Below are 9719 nucleotides of genomic sequence, written 5' to 3'. Positions count from 1 at the left end.
AAAGAGATGAGAGTTTCGATGGTTTCACACTCGTCGTTAAACGAAAAAGGATACTGTTTAAATAATTTTATAATCCTAAGAATATATATCGAAATTCTATCATGACGACATCACACGAGAGACTCCAAGTTTTAAAATTACAGAGTAGGAGGTTAGAAATACTTATTCCGTAATTCATCATACGTAAGAATAAAACATATTTCATTTCAAAAATAAAACGTATTCAACTATTACAGAATTTAAATATAATGCACGCGCGCGTGTAAGTGTGTAATCAAGTATTTATCTACTTGTTAACTTAAATAATTCATATACCGTTCAATTAACGTTACCATCGGTTCCGTGTAGTATAGTCATTAAAACATTTAATTATGCACCAAACCTATCTCACTCTAGACGAGTCAACAAAACAATGGAATCGTACCTACTGGAAATTAACGCTGTTATTGTTCATCGGGAGAAAATTATTCCTACAATTATACGAATCGGACAAATTACCCTGTTGTCCTCTTACTCTAAAACGAGAATGATCACGGGAAGATAACTTCCCTCGTTGCGATTCTCATCGTCTGTGTTTTTTGTCTTTTTATGGGGGCTTTGGTAATAAAGGTTATAAGCGTTGTTTCCACGTTAACCTCTAGCACAACCACCCCATCCCATCGCCCCTTTTATGACTTAATCTTCAACCAAGAACGCTGTTACGTGATATTCCAGTTAGATACTATTTGAGAGACACCCTATACAAGTATATACAGTCTTATTTAGACGAGAAATGTGCATACATACTTACGATAATCTATAATTTCATAACTTGTCAACGATATATATTTCAACTATCTGAAATTACGTTGGCTCGTTTGTTCGATAAGAAAAGAAAAGAAAAAATACAAGTCACTATTTTTCTTAGACGTGCTAATAACTTTATTAGATGACGTAGTAATAAAACAAATTTGCTATGCAGGCTGATTCTAAGAGCTGAAATGGTTTACTATTTTCTTCTTTTTTTTTTTTTTCTTTTCTTAAGAAAAAATAGACAAAAATTATAGAAAAAATAATCATACGGTATAATAGATCTTAACTTACTATTATCTTTTTTTTTTTGTTTCTCCCTAAATGCCACAGTTCCCAAAAACAATTCTGTATAAATGATTACAACAAATATTATCTGAACTCCTAGCCAATTTAAATCAAAATTAGATGCATATGGTTTTTATTTTTAACGAAAAATACGATAAATATAATATATTCATTAATTTGAATAAACTTACGAAACTTCGAAGTCCAAAGAAAATTTCGAATATACTTGATATATATTAATATTAATATATATATATTTATTTATATGTATAAATTACAGATATGGGCAAAGCAATCCCTAATATAGGAGGAAACCTCATTTGGAGACTCATACGTTATGCAATATTCGGAAAGGACCTTTAAGGACGAGTTTCTGGCTTAACGGAACTTTGCTTCCTATTACTCCGGGCAACAGTTCAGAAGGGGGTTAATGCTGTTCTACGAAACCGTACACTGACGTAAAACCACAGTTCGCGGAGATACGCGAATGACGAATTCTACGCTAATGTCCGAATATTTTAAACCAACAAAAATGACCATTTCAATTTTACCGATCAATAAAAAAAAAATAAATTCATTATTATCCATTATTTCTCTCTCTCGCTCTCTCTCTCTTTTCGTTTACATTTAATAATATTATTTTTCATCCAATGACAATATATTTTACATAACAAACAAAATATAAAACAAGTACACATATACGTAACTCTTGTATGAAGATATTTGTTCGCTTAAAAAGAACCGTGTAACAAACAAACGAAACCAAACAAACAAAAAATTAATTAAATTCATTATCACATTTTTTTCACCGTATTCTCCATACTATTTTAATTAAAATTATGCTATGCATTCCCTCCTTTCCCTTAACACACCTTCTCCTACCAATCAAAGATATTGATAAAGGTTTGTAAGTCGAAAAGTAAACATTAGAATTCATAATATATATATATATATATATATATTATTTTGTATTAAATAATTTTAGACTTCTTAGATAAGAAGAAATAGTATGTCGCTAGGCACCTCTGTTACCATACCGGAAGAATGAACGAGTTAATTCTCGATGTGAAGCAATTTAAGTTTTGTAACAAGCACGGCACGCAGTCGGTAGGAGAAAGGAAGAGAAAGAGAAATATAGAAAGAGATAGAGATAGTGAGAGAAAGAGAGAGAGAGAGAGAGAGAGAGAGAGAGAGAGAGAGAGAGAGAGAGAATGCAAAGAGAACGAGAAAGCGGATGAATTGACCGTGGCACAAGGCGCAACTTCTCTCATGAATTAATTTCAGGATGGAATCGCTTATATACTACATTAACTTTTAATTTGCTAAACGCCTCGGCTCCGACCGCGCCAGCTTGCACAATATTTATATACCGGGTGTTCATAAATGATTATTATCAAAACATTTCGATTTGTGCGATCGTCACATTTATATATACATATTTTTGTTTTAATTCTCAACACTCTTCTCTTAGTATTTCTTTTTTTCTTTTCTTCTTCTTCTTCTTCTTATTTTTTTCAACCCCCCCCGATTAAAATAAGAATCATTATATTTTAAATTATAATCAACTAATTGCATTTTAACTGTATTCTGCGGCGCGTTGTGTTTTAGTCGCAAAATAATGTCAATACGAAAATACAAAAAATATAATTTGTATTACAGTACGCGCGCAGAGAGAATCAAAATTTAATTAACATTATTTAATTAACAATTTAAATAAAGCGAATAAAAAAAATGCGGTTGAATGAGCGCATATTGAAACAAATTAAAAACTATGGTAATTAAAATTTAAACCTTTTGTTCGTATACAAAAGTACAAGAATAATCATTTTATTAATACCATATAATAATGTCTAACATTTGTGAACACCCTGTATTAATTTACGCCTCCGTCCCACTCAACTTTTCATCTTTTTCATCCTCTTTTTCTTTCTTTCTTCCTTTCTTCTTTCTTTCTCATTTTCTTTTTTTTTCTTTTTCTTTTTCTTTTTTTACCGCGTCTATTTTTACATTTCCTTCTCGGAGCTAGCTAGGTACATCAACGAATACCTAGGAAATTACAATTGTCACCGACGGTAATCCCTTTTTGGTTTTTCTCATAGCTGTCGTCTTACTTAATTCTTTGACTATTTTATCAAAGCCGATCATAATATACTCAACCGCCTCTTTTTTATCCCTCTTTTAAATAAACAAAAATGTTCTTAGAATCCAATGAATTTAATATGAACGTCGCTGCTTGCTTACTTAACTAAATTCAAGTCTATTACGATTTGGTCGTTCCAATTAAAAAAAAAAAAATAACAAAGATAATTTGTCTAAGTCAAAAACTCTCGTTTCCCCATTTCTATCGACAAAAAATCTAATTCTATTTTAATAGATACCTATCCTATTATATTATCATCAATTTTTACACGAATAATAATAATAATAATAATAATAATAATATAACAACGTATACGAATAACATAAATTTGTGTATCAAACTAAATAATCATTTAAAATATTGATATTGAAAAACTAACTACTTTGTTTTTTTTTTAACAATTTATTTGGGATTTCAGATTAACGAAATAAGGAGCGCGAAAGGATTTATTAAAATTTATTCCCAAGGAAATCGGGAATCCTTAAAACGTTACGATAACACACACACACACACACACACAACCAACAACATTGGAATCTCTAGAGTCCGCGTAGCTAGGATTTTCCGATTTGACGCTACTTTCGCATTCCATGAGTGCAGTCGATATCACGAAAAGGGTCGACGATACGAAGTAAGGAAAGGAAGAGACCCATCTCTCTGTAATAAAATCACTTGTTGGATTTCCGGCGATTCCGTAGCCAAGCTTCTGATTTACGTTTTCCGTTCTAACACTCGTTTTCTCTCTCTCTCTCTCTCTCTCTCTCTCTCTCTCTCTCTTTCTTTATTCTACTTTCGAGACGTGAAAAATCCTTACCCCGTTACTCGGCAACTTTGCTGCTATTCTGCCCTCCCTACCATCCTCCACCCCCTGGCCCTTTCTCCTTCTTCGTTTTCTTATTTATTTTCCTGTGTTTTATTTTTTGATTTTCTTTTTTTCTCTTTTCTTGTTGTGTGTGAGTTCTTTTTTTTTTGTTCTTTCATCTATCTTCTTATTTTCCCTTTTTACTTATTTCTATCGAATTCTTTCAAGCTAACGTAAATTGTCTATCGATATTCAATACACGTACAGAATTATCCTCTCCTTCGCGGAATGGATTTACTCTTATTGGAAAATTTGTCTGGCATTTTTCGCATGATACGAATGGACCACCACCCCATCCCACCTCCTCTTCCTTTTTTTAATGTGAAACACGATAAACGCGACGGTAAAGAAAGAAAAATAATAATAATAATAAATTAACCCCTTTTCTATCTCTCTAAATAAAAAAAATAAAAAAGAAACAAAAGAAAAATGCAAAAAAAAATAACACCAGCACAAATATCATTTCAGGCGTTTTTAATGTTCTTACTGTAAAGTAACGAATCCCACTCTCCCCACCCCCATTCCCCCTCTCTATTTGTCTTTCTTTTTTTTTTTCTTTCTTTTCTTTCTCTCTTTGATCATAATCCTTAGTCGAATCTCCTTGTGCAAGTTCAACGCACGTAATCTCGGCCTTTTCTGCTTACACCAGAATATAATTAACTTGGTCCTGCTGTAATTCAACTCTCTTAATCCTTTTTTAAATAACGCGTTATATCTACGTTTCCCCCTCCCCTCTCCGCCCTCGTTCCTTGTCTTCTCCACGTAGCCCTTTTCCTTCCCTTTCTCCGTCTCTTTTCCTCCCTTGTCTCTCCTTTATCGAACAGAGGACTCTAACGTTAAGCTGGGAAGCTACTGTAGAGGTGGGTGGGTTGCAGGAATGAAACAATTACCGCCTCGGCAAATACAAAAAATGTTTTTTTTTTTTTAGAAATGTAACGGTTAAAGTTGCATTAACCTTTTTTGCGAAGAAGAAAGGAGGGTAATCTTACGAGAAACGCAACAATTATGCAAACAAATTACGACATTTTCAAATCGGTGCATTTTAATTCATTTGTTATATTTTATATATATACAAAATTAATAATACAATATATACACAAAAATAACATATAATAATATAATTATATTATATTTTCATATAATATAATATTATATTAATATATAATATAAAAAATTACATATAATATATATATATGTTATCGTTAACGTGTATAATTCAATATTAATTCAAATAATAATAATAATATTATATTGGAATATATTATGTATATAACATTTCATCGTTCCACTAATTTGTGCGAATAAATTATGCGAAGAAATATTTCTGCATGAAGTAAATAAACGGAGGAAGGAACAACAACCATACTCGGGGATGGTCTTCGAGCAGTGTGATCTATACGTACAAACAGGTTTGGTTGCCCTCCAACAAATTGCTATCCCTTTTCCGCGCACCCTAAGTCCCGAGGGTTGATAGTGGCAACGGGGGTGGAACCGTCGGAGGTCGCTTAGCACGCAATATAACCAGCCGCAATAGCATAACCATGATATATTTGCACAATTTGGAGTAATTCCGTTAAAACAGAATAATGTCGGTCCGGAGGATGTTGCATCGTTGATGACGGTAAAGAAGATGGAAATGATAAAAGAGAGAGAGAGGAATTAAAAAAAAAAAAAAAACGAATAGTAATTTAAAAAGAAAGAAAACAAGCTGCTACTTTAAAGTCCCCATATTTTTTTTGTCTCCAACATCCTCCCCATACTGTTTGTACAAATTTGGAAAAAAAAAAAAAAAAAGGAATAAAAAAAAACGTTCGATATTGGTGGTTAATATTTTATCAAATGAATGATCGAGTATGAAGAAATATTTTGTAAAAGTCATCCGTTGAAAATACTAATGAAAACTAACTGTGTGTGTGTGTGTTTTTTTTTGTTTTTTTTTTATTTAAAACTACTGACCAAATAAATATCAGAATTTAAGGTTGAAAATGGTAAACGATTAAACAAATTTTCAATAGTTACATTATAACATAGTTTAAGAGCTATACTTTACTCGTTATGACGTAACTGTTATAAAACAATGTTAAAGTTTATATTTCGTTCTATATAGCTCAAGAAGTGGAAATACATAGTTAAAAGGACACGGCGCGTCACTTTGCTCACCTTTTCAACCCCTTTCTACTTCTACGAGCGACCATTAGTAACATTCGTACAAAGCTTGTCGTCGTTGGTAGTCCAATGGTGACTACACTGGACAATCCAGCTTTGTACATTGAAAGCCATAAGTGGCACCAATGGCGATACTGTCGCTAACATCCACTGACTGTTAACGGATAAGTGGTCGCAAAGGACCACACAGTTTTAACATATTTCTGGATCACGGTAAAACAGATAATAAATAGGTCAAGGTAATTTAACAGAAGTAAAAAAACTAATGCAAATCTATCTCTAATAATTCTTTCTCATTTACGACATTTATTTAACGGATAATTCATTTTCTCAGGAGAATTCAGGATGAAAATTATTCGTAAAATTGGAAGGACGATAGTAGTATAGTAAGATAAAAATGTAACGGTGGTTATCTTGGAAATTATCTCGAGGAAGGAAGATTCAGCAAGATCTCGAAGAAGAGGGAGTTTAGGAACAGTAAGAGCAAAGAGAAGGTGGAGGAAGATGCCGAAACAATACTTGGTAAATCTCACTTGTTACACAGAAGCGTATGCTTCTAAGTCAGCAAAACCTAACGCGAGTTCCCGGGCATCGTTTAACCTACAGACACGAACGTGTCTAAGATTAAGCACTGTGCGACTGATTAGTGACCCCCTGTGTACTCGTTACACGCTGTCGAGGAAACGAAGGCATTAGTCAAGGGAACATCCACTATCTTGAACACCATTTCTTTCTTCCTTTATTTATTTATTTATTTCTTTTCCTTCTTCCCAGTGAATTTTGCTGACAAGTAAACGTAATCGTTTGTACAGTTTTCTAATCTAACGTTTCAAATGAAAATACAACTGACAAATTCATTTCAATGGTAATTATTTCCAATGAAATATTTTCTTTAATGTTATCATTAAAATGAAAGAAATGTTTTAATAAGATACTATTACAAAAGAAAATTCTACAACTAAAGAAAGACGTTTATATCAATATATATATAGCCCATCGGAGTATAGACCAAGAAAGTACGATCTAACGTTTGCCTTGTGACCATAAAGAGACCATGAGAATACCGATCTTATCGAAGTTTCAGTCTTTCACCTACAATGAGAATGAACGAAAAGGACTATAGCATAGAATTGCCGTTATACTATCGTGAAATAAAACTTGGACACACATTTTCTGTCGATGTTCAATCAACCAATCGTTCTCTGTGATTATTTTTTGCTATAGTAATACCTACACAATCCGATCATTATCTTTTTCCATATTTATATCGTCTTAAAAACACGATTTACGTTTCTACTAATGATTTGACAATTCTTCCAATCGTCGCATTCAATTATAATTCAAAATATAAATAATGAGAATATGCACAAATTTTGATTGTAAGTTTATTTCAATTTAACACGGTTCGTAATGGCTCGATCTGTCAAGAAAAAAGAAACAAAAAAGTAAAAATCAGACCAAGAAAAGTCACGACAAAAGGAAAGGAAAAAATAATTATGTTTGAAAATAATTTGACGTGAAAGGTAAAACGAGGGGGCCCGTCCTACAATCTAAGATAAAGTTTTAAGATAGGAAATAAAATATAATGCCAATCGGAGATGTATCGTTGATTTTCTTCCAAATGCATCCCCCACCTCCCACCCCCCAAGCGCACGAGGAACTTCGTGACGGCGGGTTGCATTCGTTTAGCAAAACGCCACGACGGAAACGACGACCACGGGGATTCGGCGGCAACAACGTGCCTTCCCACGTGCAACTTCCATCACCTATACAACTAATACAAGCGCATTATACTTGCACACGACTACAAGGAGGGAGGGAGGAAGGAAGGAAGGAAGGAAGGAAGGAAGGAAGGAAGGAAGGAAGGAAGGAAGGAAGGAAGGAAGGAAGGAAGGAAGGCTTTCGTGGTGGCACGCTGTAATAATACGTAATATCTTTACTGTTTTAGGCAGCCGCTCGCGTTATTCGGATGCCGGGCGTGCCTCGGAAGTTTAATTTCGAATCGTATTATATCCGGTACGCGAGCTACAGGCACGAAACTCGCCATAGGAGGAGAAGGACGAACAGAAAGAGAGGAGCAAGAAGAACGGGAGGAAAAGGAGATAGATAGAGAGAGAGAGAGAGAGAAGAAGAGGGTGGTGGATTTGCAGTTGGCCAGTCAGCCAAGCGAGAGCACCAGCTAGACTCCGAGGGATAACCCTGAGCCAAAGTGAGAGAACAAGAGAGAAGGAGATGGATGTTTGGGGAAAGAGAAGAAGGATAAGGGTAGGGGGGGGACAAAACGGAGATAGATAGATAAAGAGAAAGAGAGATAGATAGAGAGAGAGAGAAATAAAAGGGAAGAGGAATGAGCCTTGAGCAAAGCAAGCCAACCGACGGAACATGGACAGACACACCGTGAGAAGACAAGATAGAAAGGTAGAAAGAGAAAGAGAAAGAGAAAGAGAGAGAGAGAGAGAGAGAGAATCGGTGAACGCTTGGAACTAGAAGGAGGAGGAGGAGGCCCTTCTCCAGTGAGCTACCACCGTCTTGCGTAAGCGGCTTAAGGTCATCTTAAGCAGCCGCCGAATAAGTAGGAAGAAGAGGAACGATCCTATACGCTTGCTGCTGCTTCCTAAAGACATCGATTTCTCGGTTGAATGCAATTGTATTCCTCTATCTATATATCTAAATACAGTCGACATTATAAATAATAATTGAAACCACATTTACTATAACGCGGTAGATAAGTTTCTAGATAATGATGTGTTATATGAAACCCATAGTTCATTACTTTAAGTTAATTTACTTTTTAAATATGTTAAGCAATATGAATTGTGTGTTATTCAGTGCTGTAGAAATGCACAATGTTGTGTACCAAGATTTTGACAATTTTTTTCTCGAGTTAGAACGAAACCGTGTTATAGGATGCCGTGTCGTAAGGGAGGGCTACTTGTATATAGAAAAATAGATATTTTTTGTTTCTATTTATATGTGTGTGTGCATTTAATAAGATATATTTAATTCAACGTTAACGCGCGTGCAAAGAAAAAAAATTCTATTTTAATATATCGTTAGATTTCGACTAATATAAGTCCATCCTCTTCCTCCTCCTCCTCGTCTCCTACTGTGCTCGAGACTACTTAATTAATTTTCGCCCTGTGTGGGTTTAGCAGAAACATATGCGAATCGCTTGGTGGTTCTTCCGTAGATCTCCTTCCTCCTATCTCGTTTTGAAGGGCCTGTCCATAAATTTGCAGTAAGAACTTCATGTGCGAGCGACAGCGTAAATTCCACTCCCCAACGTTGCCCTGCCCCGCGCCCCCCCCCTCACTCCACACTCCTCAATTCACCCAAGCCCACCCCCAACCAACAACCACCCTCACCTCCTACAAAATTGCGAATTTCGCAATGCAAACTGCTGACTTTCCTGCTAATGCACATTCCTATGTATCCCGTCTAGAAGCGTGATGTACAAGAATCTACAATTGAACA

General features: G+C 34.7%; 1 long non-coding RNA gene across 1 annotated transcript; it reads left to right on the top strand.

Moving 5' to 3' along the window:
* The first annotated feature begins 6444 nt into the window (after positions 1 to 6444).
* On the top strand, positions 6445 to 8468 carry LOC106791329. The gene is made up of 3 exons (XR_001382171.1): positions 6445 to 6484; positions 6580 to 6767; positions 8194 to 8468. It is a non-coding gene; the product is annotated as an uncharacterized LOC106791329 (long non-coding RNA).
* The last annotated feature ends 1251 nt before the right edge of the window (positions 8469 to 9719 follow it).

Source organism: Polistes canadensis, unplaced genomic scaffold (genome assembly GCF_001313835.1).
Source record: "Polistes canadensis isolate GaletaPanama2010 unplaced genomic scaffold, ASM131383v1 scaffold_297, whole genome shotgun sequence".
Lineage (NCBI taxonomy): Eukaryota > Metazoa > Arthropoda > Insecta > Hymenoptera > Vespidae > Polistes > Polistes canadensis.
This window is presented reverse-complemented; position numbering and strand designations above follow the sequence as displayed.